This window comes from Ambystoma mexicanum, chromosome 8 (genome assembly GCF_040938575.1).
Source record: "Ambystoma mexicanum isolate Mex_15411 chromosome 8, UKY_AmexF1_1, whole genome shotgun sequence".
NCBI lineage: Eukaryota > Metazoa > Chordata > Amphibia > Caudata > Ambystomatidae > Ambystoma > Ambystoma mexicanum.
The window spans coordinates 722,729,596-722,742,677 of record NC_090929.1 but is presented as its reverse complement, the minus strand read 5'-3'; the positions used below and the strand labels follow the sequence as shown (position 1 = coordinate 722,742,677).

The 13,082-nt window shown below is 42.6% G+C and overlaps 1 protein-coding gene across 3 annotated transcripts in view; it reads right to left on the bottom strand.

Moving 5' to 3' along the window:
- NUDT13 (nudix hydrolase 13) overlaps positions 1–13,082 on the bottom strand; it is a 1,386,901-nt gene that overhangs the window by 1,335,433 nt on the left and 38,386 nt on the right. The window contains exon 2 of one of the 3 annotated variants that reach the window (XM_069610535.1): positions 11,819–11,941. The exons of the other annotated variants lie outside the window; for them this stretch is intronic. The gene's annotated coding sequence lies outside the window, so the exon portion shown is untranslated. The remainder of the gene's footprint in view (positions 1–11,818; positions 11,942–13,082) is intronic. 3 annotated transcript variants of the gene reach the window in all.

Genomic DNA, 13,082 nt, shown 5'->3' with positions numbered 1-13,082 from the left:
GAAATTAACTTTGCAGGTAATCTTCTTTAAACTCAAGAAGCTTGAACAAAGTCTTAAGTTCATTAAAAGTAAATGGAAGTTCTAGTATTTCTGGAAAGAACTTATATTTCTTCTTATTATTTTTAGAGTGTCTTTACTTAATAAAAACTGTTCTTGAAACTTGCAACAAAAAATCTCACGTAGAAATATCTTGAACATGCATAAGAATCCAAACTGAGTCAAGAACGTAGATGCGCTGAAGACCAAACCGCGGGAAAAACCACACGCGCTTATCAAGGAGCGAGAAAACTCACACGCGCTGAAATCAAAAACCGCGGGAAAAATCCACACGCGCTTTGTCCAAGATGCGAGTATACGCACACGCGCTAAAATATAAACCGCGGGAAAAACCACACGCGATTAGTCCAAGATGAGAGAACACGCACACGCGCTGAAGTCGAAACCGCGGGAAAAATCCACACGCACTTAGTCCGAGATGCGAGCACACGCACACGCGCTGAAGTCGAAACCGCGGGAAAAATCCACACGCGCTTAGTCCAAGATGCGAGCACACGCACACGCGCAGAAAACCAACCACGGGTAGAAAAAACACACGCACAATAGTATCACGCGACACCAAAGAGCTTGCGCTAAATTCTCAAGCCATGACTTTCACGCGCAGGCTTCTGTTAACGGAAAAACCACGCGCTTGATAGATAACGTAGCGTAGCAAAGCCAAACATACGACAGCAGTATAGTTCTTAATTAATGTTTTCATATGAACTTGAAAATCAGTTTAACTCTTCTACAATGACATTATAAAAAGAGTCTTGAGTTTTAAAAGAACTTATCTTGTGAAGAGTCTTGGAAACTTATTTTCTTGCATAACTCGAAATCTTCTTACTCCTGTTCAGTGACAAAATGAAGCTCCGTAAGATTCCTGTTTACTTTTCCAAAGAAGCCGCTCGACTGCTTGAAACTAGAAACCCCTGAACAAGTTAAGCAGGAGCAGCTTAGTACACGACCTCTCAGCTGGGCAAAGACGATGAAAGGCAGTTTAGAATGTTCACTGTCTTCCCTATAAACAATCACCAGCCAATCAGAACTTAGACTGAGGACCTCCATCTTGGCTTGGGGCATTCTCCATAGACTGCAATGAATGTTAAGGGCAAAATTGGCTGTTTTAAAATTAAACTCATCATAACTTCCAAAAACCTTTCTATACTAATTTTCCCCATACCTAATGTAATTCAGAATATGTCACTGTATCCTGACAGTACCTGACAGTACCCCCCTTCTAACGCCCAGTCCCTGGGCCTTTTTTCAATGGAAATTTCTTATGGAATCTTTCAACCAAATGAGGAGCATGTACATCACTTGCTTTTTCCCAAGTGCGTTCTTCAGGACCAAAACCCTCCCAATCAATGAGATACTGTAGCTTTCCTCTCACTATTCTAGAGTCCAGAATTTTCTTAACTACAAATTCTTCTGAATCATCTTCCTCAAATACAACTGCTGAAGGAGTAGGTGTCAATCTAGTTCCTTTAACCACAGGTTTCAACAAGCTAACATGAAAAGTTGGATGAGTTTTCATATGTCTTGGTAATCTAAGGCGAACAGCCACTGGATTTATCACCCTTTCAACAACAAACGGTCCTACAAAACGAGGGCAAAACTTATTTTTTCCTTTAATTCTCAAAAATTTGGTTGATAACCATACCAAATCTCCCTCCCTATACTGGGGACTAGTCTTTCTTTTAAGGTCCGCAAATCTTTTATATTTTTGTTTACTCTCCACCAACACCCCTTTTGCCTTCTCCAAATTTCTTTTCATGACTTCTAGTCTCTTTTCCACTTCCGGGTTTCCAGCATCATTATTGATCTCTATACTAAGAAAACGAGGATGAAAACCTCGTCCCAAATAAAATGGAGACATTGAGGTGGCATCCTTACTACAGTTGTTATATGCAAATTCTGCCACCCACAACATATCTACCCACTCTTCCCCTGTCTGTAGATAACACCTCAAATATTTCTCCAACTCCTGATTTATCCTTTCCACTTGCCCATTGGTTTCGGGATGGTAACCGGATGATAGACATACCTCAACTCCCAATCTCTTACAAAAAGCTCTCCAAAACTTAGAAATAAATTGAGACCCTCTGTCTGAGATGACCTGACTGGGAATTCCATGCAGTTTTACTACTTCTTGCAAGAAACTGTGAGCTAAACTATCGGCGGTAACCTCTCCCTTCATTGGAATGAAATGTGCTTCTTTAGTGAGTAAATCAACTACAACCAATACTGATGTACACCCCTTATCTAGTGGTAGATCCGTGATGAAATCTAAAGACACTGAGTACCAAGGCCGCGGTGGCACAGGCAACGGTTCCAATAGCCCAGAAGGCTTTCCGATGAGGTTCTTGGATCTAGCACAAACTTCACAGGTCTTAACAAAATTAAGAGTATCTTGTCGAATTTTTTCCCACCAAAAATGTCTTCTGACCAACTCTAGTGTTTTCCGATATCCTGGATGTCCTGCCAGAACTGAATCGTGACATTCCTTCAAAATCTTTTCTCTAAGTTCAATAGATGGTAAATAGAGTCTGTCGTCTAGATAAGGCAAACCATCTTTAATCTTGCGAGCTGGATCCAAACGAACCCAATGTTCAAGTTGTGTCTCAGAAATGGATTCTCATACTTGTTTGAAGATTTCGTTTTCTTTCTCAATTCCAGCAAGAATAAAACATTCTGGAGCGATCAGAGGAAGTGACTCACAGACCGACTTAACTTCACTTTCTGGAAATTGCCGTGACAGAGCATCTGCTTTCTTATTTTGATTTCCTGGCTTAAAAGTAACTATAAAATCATAATCTGCAAAAAATAAAGACCACCTTAGTTGTCGAGGTGTCAGAGTTCTTGCTGTCTTCAAAAAAAGTAAATTTCGGTGATCAGTTAATACTGTCACAGTATGACGTGCTCCTTTTAAAAAATGTCGCCATTCTTCAAATGCTGTTTTGATAGCAAGAAGCTCGCGATCTGAAATGGTGTAATTTTCTTCCGCTGGTGAGAACCTCTTAGAAAAGTAGGCCACTGGATGCAATTGTCCAGTAACATTATGCCTCTGCGACAAAACTGCTCCCATTGCCACATTGGAAGTATCAGCCTCTACAAAAAATGGCTTGGAAGTATCAGGATGAATCAAGATAGGAGTAGTTATGAATTTCTCCTTCAATTTTTGAAAAGCCTCATTAGCCTTAACGTCCCAAACAAAAGGAACTCCTTTCTTCAAAAGTCGAGTAATTGGAGTTACTAAACTGGAGAAGCCTTCAATGAATCTTCGGTAAAAGTTGGCAAATCCCAAAAAACTCTGGATCTCCTTCACCTTCGTTGGAGTAGGCCAATCACGAACCGCTTCCACCTTTTTCGGATTCATTTCCAGACCACAAGGAGTGATCACAAAACCCAAAAATTCCACCGAATTCGTATGGAACTGACTCTTCTCCAATTTAGCGTAAAGATTATTCTCTCTCAATTTTCTCAAGACCTGTCGAACGTGAATTTTGTGTTTCTCTAAACTTTGGGAAAAAATCAAAATATCGTCAATATAAACGATAACAAAAATATCAAGAAATTCCCGGAGAACCTCATCGATAAAACATTGAAAAGCCGCTGGGGCATTGCAAAGACCGAATGGCATCACTTGGTACTCGTACAGGCCAAATCTGGTCTTAAATGCTGTCTTCCACTCATCCCCCTCTTGAACTCGTACAAGATGATAAGCTCCCCTTAAATCCAATTTAGAAAAAATGGTGGCACCTTGGATTTGATTTAACATCTCAGAGATGAGAGGGAGCGGATACCTATTTTTTACTGTCATTCTATTTACCGCCCTATAATCTATACAAGTTCTGAGGGAACCGTCAGATTTTGGCACAAAGAACAATGGTGAGGCAGCCGGCGATTGAGAGTGCCGAATAAAACCCTTAGCCAAATTTTCCTTTAAATATTCTTTCAAATAGTCATTCTCTTTTTCTGTCAGGGCATAAACCCTACTGCAAGGTAAAATAGCTCCAGGCTCCAAATCTATCCTGCAGTCAAACGGTCTATGAGGAGGCAACTCTCCAGCTTCCTTTTCATCAAATACATCCCAAAAATCCTGATAACAAGTAGGAAGTTCACCCACTACTGCTCCAACATCAAAACCTATTGCCCCTCTTTCTGCAAGTGAAAACGAAACTGAATTAACAAATCTTTCTTCCTCTTCATGACTTTTTCCTAAGAAACAATGTTCCTTACAAAAAGTTGATTCTAGGGATACAATTCTTGCACTCCAATCTATTCTAGGATTATGCAGAGTAAGCCAGGGCATACCCAAGATTATTTTCAAGATTGGAGCGTCAATTAATTCAAAAGAGATAGTTTCCTTATGACCTCCAGTTAACTCCATCTCAAGTACCTCTGTATTATGAGTGATTGGACCTGAAGAAAGAGATGTACCATCAACTGCCCTTACCTGCTCCACTTCTTTCTTAGCCACTAAAGGAACACCTAGAATCTTTGCCAATCCTCTGTCCATAAAATTTCCTGTAGCCCCTGAATCAATAATAATTGGCCCAGAACCTAAGATTTTCTTTTCAAACATTAAGGATACGTTCACAGTTATGTGAGGAACAGCTGTCTGTATCGTGTTAGCAACTTGTTGTACTCTGCCTGAAGAATTGAAGATCTTCTTGGAGGTAAAAGGACAGTTTTCAAGGAAATGACCACTCCTACCGCAGTATAGACACAAATTATTCTCCCTTCTTCTTGTCTTCTCTTCCTTTGACAACGGACCTCTCACCCGACTCTGCAGCTCATTTACCTTTGACTTAACTTCCCTGTTCACCACCTCAACCTTAGATCTCTCTACTCTTCCTGGAAACATAACTTCTCCCTGAGAACGTCTACGCTCTAAACGTCTTTCGGTTAAACGAAAATCTAACCGAACTACCAAATCAATTAGAGCATCTAAAGTAGTTGGTCGTTCCAAAACACCAGCCAAAGCATCTTTCAATTCATCTTTTAAGCCCCGATAAAATAAGGAAGCCCTCTTCTCCTCTGGCCATCTACTCTCTAAAATTAAAGTTCTAAATTGAGTGATATAAGAAATCAACTCCTTTCCTCCCTGACGCAGCTCCAGTAGTTCTCCATCTACCTCTAAAGATACCTGTCTCTTATCAAACATCTTTTTAAATTCGGCCTGGAACAGGGAATAATTATTCAAAGCCAAACTCTTTTGACTCACCAAAAGACTTCCCCACGCAGAGGTTTCTCCTGATAAATAAGATAATGTAAATGTGACCTTGGAAGCATCCGTTGAAAATAACTCAGGACGACTTAAGAAATGTAATTCACACTGCGTCTGAAAAATTTGAAACTTTCTCGGATCTCCCAAAAAACGCTCAGGAGCAGCCAAAGGAACTGGCATAACTAAAGTTCCTAAACCACCCACCACTTCCCTTGGAAGCCTATGTTCTTGTTCTTCCCCTACTCTCACCAACTCAGGTGGGTTTCCTGCACCTCCCGAAACTTCCACTTCTTTTTCTTGTATTTGTGTTACCTTTAAATTTAACTCATCTATTCTTTTATTAAGATTTGAGTATTCCAGATGAGCCACCCGTAACTCTTCTCTAACTTCCCTAACCATTTCTCCCAACGCCTCCATGGTTGGCTCGTCGGGGTTCATACAGCCTGGGCAGACTTTTTTTTTTATAGGCCTTTCATTCTGTCAGGCTGAGATCCTGGTGTCTGCAGAAGCTGCTGAGCCCCCGACAATCCACCCAAAATGTGGCACTCTGAGCTGATACTATAAACTGCTCAGTTTACCTCACTTCCAGGGGAAAGGGGGAAGGGACAAATTAACAAACACCAGGCTGGAAGCTAAAGGCTAGCTGTTTCTTCACCTGTAGTAAAACATAAACATATAATACACCTTGTTATTTATGGAGTACTATACTAACCTTAATTATCAATATCCTTTACCAAATAAAGTAAAAACCATACCTGGAACTTCTCAACAAAATGCCCAGAGAAGTGATAAGCTGACTAGACTTCCTTACTAGTTGACTTGAATCTCAACGATCATTCAGCCTTCTTAGTAGGTCCATGAATGTGAAATTAACTTTGCAGGTAATCTTCTTTAAACTCAAGAAGCTTGAACAAAGTCTTAAGTTCATTAAAAGTAAATGGAAGTTCTAGTGTTTCTGGAAAGAACTTATATTTCTTCTTATTATTTTTAGAATGTCTTTACTTAATAAAAACTGTTCTTGAAACTTGCAACAAAAAATCTCACGTGGAAATATCTTGAACATGCATAAGAATCCAAACTGAGTGAAGAACGTAGATGCGCTGAAGACTAAACCGCGGGAAAAACCACACGCGCTTATCCAAGGAGCGAGAAAACTCACACGCGCTGAAATCGAAAACCGCGGGAAAAATCCACAGGCGCTTTGTCCAAGATGCTAGTATACGCACACGCGCTAAAATATAAACCGCGGGAAAAACCACACGCGATTAGTCCAAGATGAGAGAACACGCACACGCGCTGAAGTCGAAACCGCGGGAAAAATCCACACGCGCTTAGTCCAAGATGCGAGCATACGCACACGCGCTGAAGTCGAAACCGCGGGAAAAATCCACACGCGCTTAGTCCAAGATGCGAGCACACGCACACGCGCAGAAAACCAACCGCGGGTAGAAAAAACACACGCACAATAGTATCACGCAACACCAAAGAGCTCGCGCTAGATTCTCAAGCCAAGACTTTCACGCGCAGGCTTCTGTTAACGGAAAAACCATGCGCTTGATAGATAACGTAGCGTAGCAAAGCCAAACATACGACAGCAGTATAGTTCTTAATTAATGTTTTCATATGAACTTGAAAATCAGTTTAACTCTTCTACAATGACATTATAAAAAGAGTCTTGAGTTTTAAAAGAACTTATCTTGTGAAGAGTCTTGGAAACTTATTTTCTTGGATAACTCGAAATCTTCTTACTCCTGTTCAGTGACAAAATGAAGCTCCGTAAGATTCCTGTTTACTTTTCCAAAGAAGCCGCTCGACTGCTTGAAACTTGAAACCCCTGAACAAGTTAAGCAGGAGCAGCTTAGAACACGACCTCTCAGCTGGGCAAAGACGATGAAAGGCAGTTTAGAATGTTCACTGTCTTCCCTATAAACAATCACCAGCCAATCAGAACTTAGACTGAGGACCTCCATCTTGGCTTGGGGCATTCTCCATAGACTGCAATGAATGTTAAGGGCAAAATTGGCTGTTTTAAAATTAAACTCATCATAACTTCCAAAAACCTTTCTATACTAATTTTCCCCATACCTAATGTAATTCAGAATATGTCACTGTATCCTGACAGTACCTGACAACAATAGACAGTAGTAGTGATTCAAAGAAGGTTTTTACCAGAATAGGCATAATTAGAGCGTGCTTGCAGGAGGAAGGGACGGTGGCAGAGGAGAGGAACATTTTGAAAAGGGATGTTAGAAAATGTATAACCAAAGGATAAACAGCAGAATGAGAGGAGAGAGCAGAGAAGATCAAACATCTAGCGAGATACCTAAAAGGTAGAAAGGAAAAAACAAAAATTGAGTCCATTTAGAGCAAGTCAAATAAAACATATACATGGGTTTCTGACATAGCTCAGGTATTCGCGGAATACTACTGTACACTATACTTATCTGAAAGCTGCACAATCCCCAACATCCAGGGAGACATAAATAGTTATCTAGATAATATACCAAAATTGAAACCAATGAATATTGACATAGAGAGCCTAAACTCCCAGTTTACAATAACAGAAATCATGAAAACATTACAGGAAACACACCTCCTGAAAAAGGACCAGGCCCGACTCAAATTAAGGGGCTTCTCCCAGATTTTGTTTGCTTTGGGCCCGACAAAAATAGGAGGAGAAGCAGTGGGCATTAAGACCAGCATGGATTTCAGGGTCTCAGAGACCAAAATGGATAAGTGCAGTAGATATATAATAGTAAGAGGGGAATACAAGGGATCAGCCTACACCATAGCATCAGTCTTCGCCCCCAACACAGGTCAGTAGCGATTCATCAGGGTTTTCTTAGGGGAACTGGAGAAATTTGCAAAGGGCCACATAATTCTGATGGGGGACCTTAACATGGCTTGGCATAGGGACTGGGAGAGGACAGAGCAGGGGGACCGGGAAGTGGAGCAGTAGCGTTGGCCCTATTGCAAGATAGGTTTGAGAGTATGGGGCTAAGGGACGTGTGGAGGGGACTGAAGGGTGAGAAGGAAGGATATACATTCTTGTCAGGCTTCACGGTAAACAATCTAGAATCGGCTACATATGGGCATTGGCTAACCTTATGGGGAGGTTGGAGGATGTGGAGGTAGGCCCTCTGGGGATAGGCGATCACAAGATATTGTCAATGAAAATTAACCTGCATGGACACACACTGGGGGTATGGAGATGGAAGATCCTGGGGGAGCTGCTGAGCGATCCAGTGATACGGGAAGACCTGGGGGACAAGGTCAAGGTCTTATTTGAGCTCCATAAATAGTCAGATATGGGAGAGAGCATTCGGTGGGATACATTCAAAGCACCCTTGAGGAGAGAATTCAAAGCGGCAAGGGCACAAAGGGAGAAACAGATGAAGTCTCTAGAGATCCAACTGGAGGAAGAGGTGGAGGAGGCCCTGAAAAGGGCAAGGGACACCCCTGCAAGAAACACACTCAGGGCCTACAGGTGAGCTCTAGGGCAGGTAGGGGTCCTCAGAACAAAGAAAGCAGAGGGGGCACTGCTATTTGACAGGCAAAAATATTATGCGAAAGCCAAAAAGGTGGACGTGCTGCTAGCGCGATTACTGAGGAAGAACACGGGGTAAGAATAAAATTATAGCCATAAAGGATGAAAGGGGGGACCGTCACCCCCGCATGGAGGAATAACAGGAATGTATGGCCAGGTACTATGAGTCCCTATACTCATCCCAAAATCCTCTGAGCCAGGAACAGCTAGACTTCCTGGAAAAATACAGCTGCCCAGAGCAGGACCTGCCAGACAAGAGTTATTAGGCCAGGAGATCACGGAAGAGGAGGTGAGGAGAGCAACTGCAAAATTGCCCACGAATAAGGACCCAGGACCAGACGGCTACCCAAACCCAATGAAGATCCCATGGAATGCATCTCATACAGGCCCATAGCGCTCAAAAATGTAGATGCTAAAATGTACACCAAAATACTGGCAAGCAGGCTAGAGGGGTATCTCCCGTCACTGATTCATCAAGATCATTCGGGTTTTGTCTTGGGGAGACAGACAGCCGACAACATCAGCAGGATGGCACACCTAATAGAGAAAGCCCAGAAAACGCCCACCCCCTCGGTCCTTTTATCACGAGATACGGAAAAGGCATTCGACCAAGTGGAGTGGTCCTTTTTATTCAGGGTGATGGGGAACATGGGCTTGGGAGGGGACTTCATAAAAATGGTCCAAGCCAACCACAACTCACCAGTAACACGCTTGATGGTGAATGGATCCAGGTGGCACCCTATTCGCCTGAGAAGGGGGACGAAACAGGGGTGCCCACTCTACCCATTGCTGTGCACAATCTATCTAGAGCCTCTGCTACAACCGATATGGGAGTCGGGGGAGATTCATGAGATACCCTTTGGTAGTAAGCAACAAAAAGTCGCGGTGTTCGCCGACGATACGCTCTTGTCGTTGACCAGACCTAGAGAATCTATACAAGCATGTAGGGAGCTGCTGGAGAGATTTAGGGAGGTATTGGGCCTGCAGGTTAACCTCAATAAATCCGACATTGCCGGGTTGGTATGCAATAAACTACCCGCCCATATTAATGGCGATTAGGAAGGACTTCCAAAAGTGGAAGAATCTTAGAGTCTCTTGTGTGGGAAGGGTGGCAGCGGTCAAAATAGTTACACTTCCCTGCTTGCTCTACTTATTCCAGGCGATCCCGCTGACAATACCCTCCAGTTTCTTTAGAGAATTGGGGTAAATGACAAAAGAATTCATATGGGAGGGGAAGAGGTCAAGAATTAGATGACATCCCTTGATGGCACCAAAGAGGGGGGTTGGCTCTCTCCAATTTCCAACAATACTACGAGGCAACACAACTGCAGGTGATAAGAGAATGGTTCTCCAGGACCGCAGGGAAGCAGTGTGTCTCGATGGATCGAGCTGTAGCACAACAAGATTTGAGGGAGGTGTTGTGGCTGCCGCGACAACTTAGGCCAAAACATCTGTACCTGAGAGCCATCACCAAACTGGTGATGGACACTTGGGATAAAATGGTGAGGAAACATGGTGTCACGCCCTTCCTGTCCCCCTTCACCCTCATCCTTAACAACAGGGATTTTACCCCGGGAAAAGGGAACAGGGTGCTTTCGGACAATGGCGGGAGGGTGGATGCAGGACCATTCGGAACATGTACCACGGCCAGAACATTTGTTATTTTACAGAGTGCAAACAGGAGTTTGGGGCGGAGGAGGGAGAGAGACTCTGATATTTCCAACTACGGAACTGGCTAATGAATATAGATATCAAGGCAGCTGCTACCTGACAGGTAACCCCATTTGAGAAGTTCTTGCTAACACATGATGGGTCACAAGGCTTAATATCAAACATATACAAGATCTTGGATGATGTCACCCCCCGCGCCACATGGCCGTACATGGCACGTTGAGAGCAGATTCCGGGCAGGAAATAAGCAGGCAGGAGTGTGAAAGATTGTGGAGAACAATACCCAAAGTGGCGAGGACGTTCCAACTCCAGCAAACATGGTACAAGATCCTGTATGGGTGGCATTATACTCCCACCAGTTTTCATAGCATATACCTAGACGTCTCCAGGGAATGTTGGAGGGGGTGCGGGGAAGAGGGCACGGCATCTCACATATGGTGGAAATGCCCCACAATTGAACCGTTTTGGAGGGAGTCCAAGCATTTGGGGCAGGGGTCCGAAAACCCCCAGAACAGGTTTTGCTGGGGATGAGAGAGGCAGGGAGGAAGGAGAAAGTAAGGGGCAAGAGAAGGCACAGGTGGTACTGATTTTGGCAGCAATAACTCTTATTGCTCAAAGATGGAAACAAACTGTCATCCCCATGGTACAAGAGTGGCAGACTATTCTCTCAAAATTTCTGTGGAAAGGCAAACCACCAAAAATATCCATAAGGAAACTACAGGCCGACAACGATCACGGAGGAGTCAAATTTCCAAACTTTCTGGCATATCACCACTCCTTTATACTGGCACAAATAAATCAAATAATTTACCGGCCACTGATTGATAATTAGGACCCTCCTAAGTGGATACAAATAGAAGAAGCCCTCTTGTACCCGTTTGCATTAAAATGCAGACTCTGTATGTGAAAGTTAAAAGACCATGATGTTGACCCATTTTTGACCTTGTCAATAAAGACTCTGTAATCATTCACTAAAATCTCTGTATTAAACTGCTCGGGAGAAAGTTTTCAACACCAACCTAGATCCCATCCAGTGGCAAGTCTTCAGTAGAATAAATGAGGCATCACGATTGGCTTGCAAACCTCAAACTCTCTTTTCATATTGCATAGAGCTCTTTGGACTCCTGAAAGACTACATACGTTTCGGAGATGCATTGATAAACAAGCTACTGGAACACTAGAACATGTTACTTTCATGCTCACATTTATCCATTTTCTAGAGTGAGATAGAAAACAAAAATCAAAGAAATCCTCCAGCTGAACAAACATATCTCACTAAAAGAACTCTGCCTTTACACACTTTGCAAGGACAAGAAAGATACAATTCTCACCTACAAACAGACAGGGCTTCTAGACACGTTCCTAGCAGCAGTCATCCAATGCATTACATCCCACTGGAAACACCAGGAAACACCGTCCCACAGAACACGGTGGAACTCTGTTTGACTCATAAACTGGACAAAAATAATTTGTGAAGACATACATGAACTAACAAAATTCTCATCTATGTGGATTCCTTTAGAGAACGTCCTTTGAACCACTGAACCAATTATCACATCCAAGAAACAACTTCCCGAAGTTCGCAAACCACCCTGAATAATTTATATTAAAATCTTTTCTACTCACAATAAATACTCCTCATAGCAATACCACTACATCCCCTGTAACGTTCCAAGACATCAATATAATAAGTATAATAATATACAACATTAATTCTTGGGCAAGTCTGGCTGTGCTACCCACAAACCCCACCGCTCACATCTTCACAGACTGCAAAATAAAGCAATCTAATTACACCACCTTGTCGAAAGGGAAATCATATTGTGCCTCCTACACTATATGAATATATGTATATTGGCCTACGCCAAGCTGCTTACAAGTGACTTACGAGGAAATCCGCATTGCAAGGTCTTGACTTTAGATTTGAGTAAGCCACCATTTTAGGTCTATCCGCCATTTTAGATTCTCTCTAAAGTCACCCTGTGTTCTAAGATGGTGGACAGTGTCATTCCGAATGTAACATGGCGGTCTTGACCTCTGTGTACAAACTAATATGTAACTTGCCTGCAGCCCACATGTTAGGGTCATGAACTGAGACCTTGTCCTTCGCTGACCTGTGTGTAGAGGATTACCTGCGCCAACAAAGCTAATCCACGAGCATATGTTAAACACAATGTATTCAAATATCGAAATGTGAACACTTGTTTGATGCATTGTATAAAACTGTTTGAGAAGGCTCTACGAGAAATCCTAAGACATACTGTTGCCATTGTGACTTGTTAGAGTATGTATTAATGGTAAACCCTAAATGCATAGATGTATGAACTCGGCACGAACCCTAGATCCGTGATGTATTAACTTGTATTAACCTGTAGGTGGGTTGAACATCATGTTTTGGACTGTATAAAAGGCACGACTATTCTAATGTACAGTCCCACTCACTGAGCACACCGAACAGGGCTGGAGTTCACTGTGTTGGACTGAGGACCGATAGCTATCTGTTTCTTTGTCCTTTGAAACTGCTCAGTATAGAATAAAGATCTTTGTAACCATAATTCCCGAAAAGAGAATTATTTGGGACAAGCTTACGGCCTG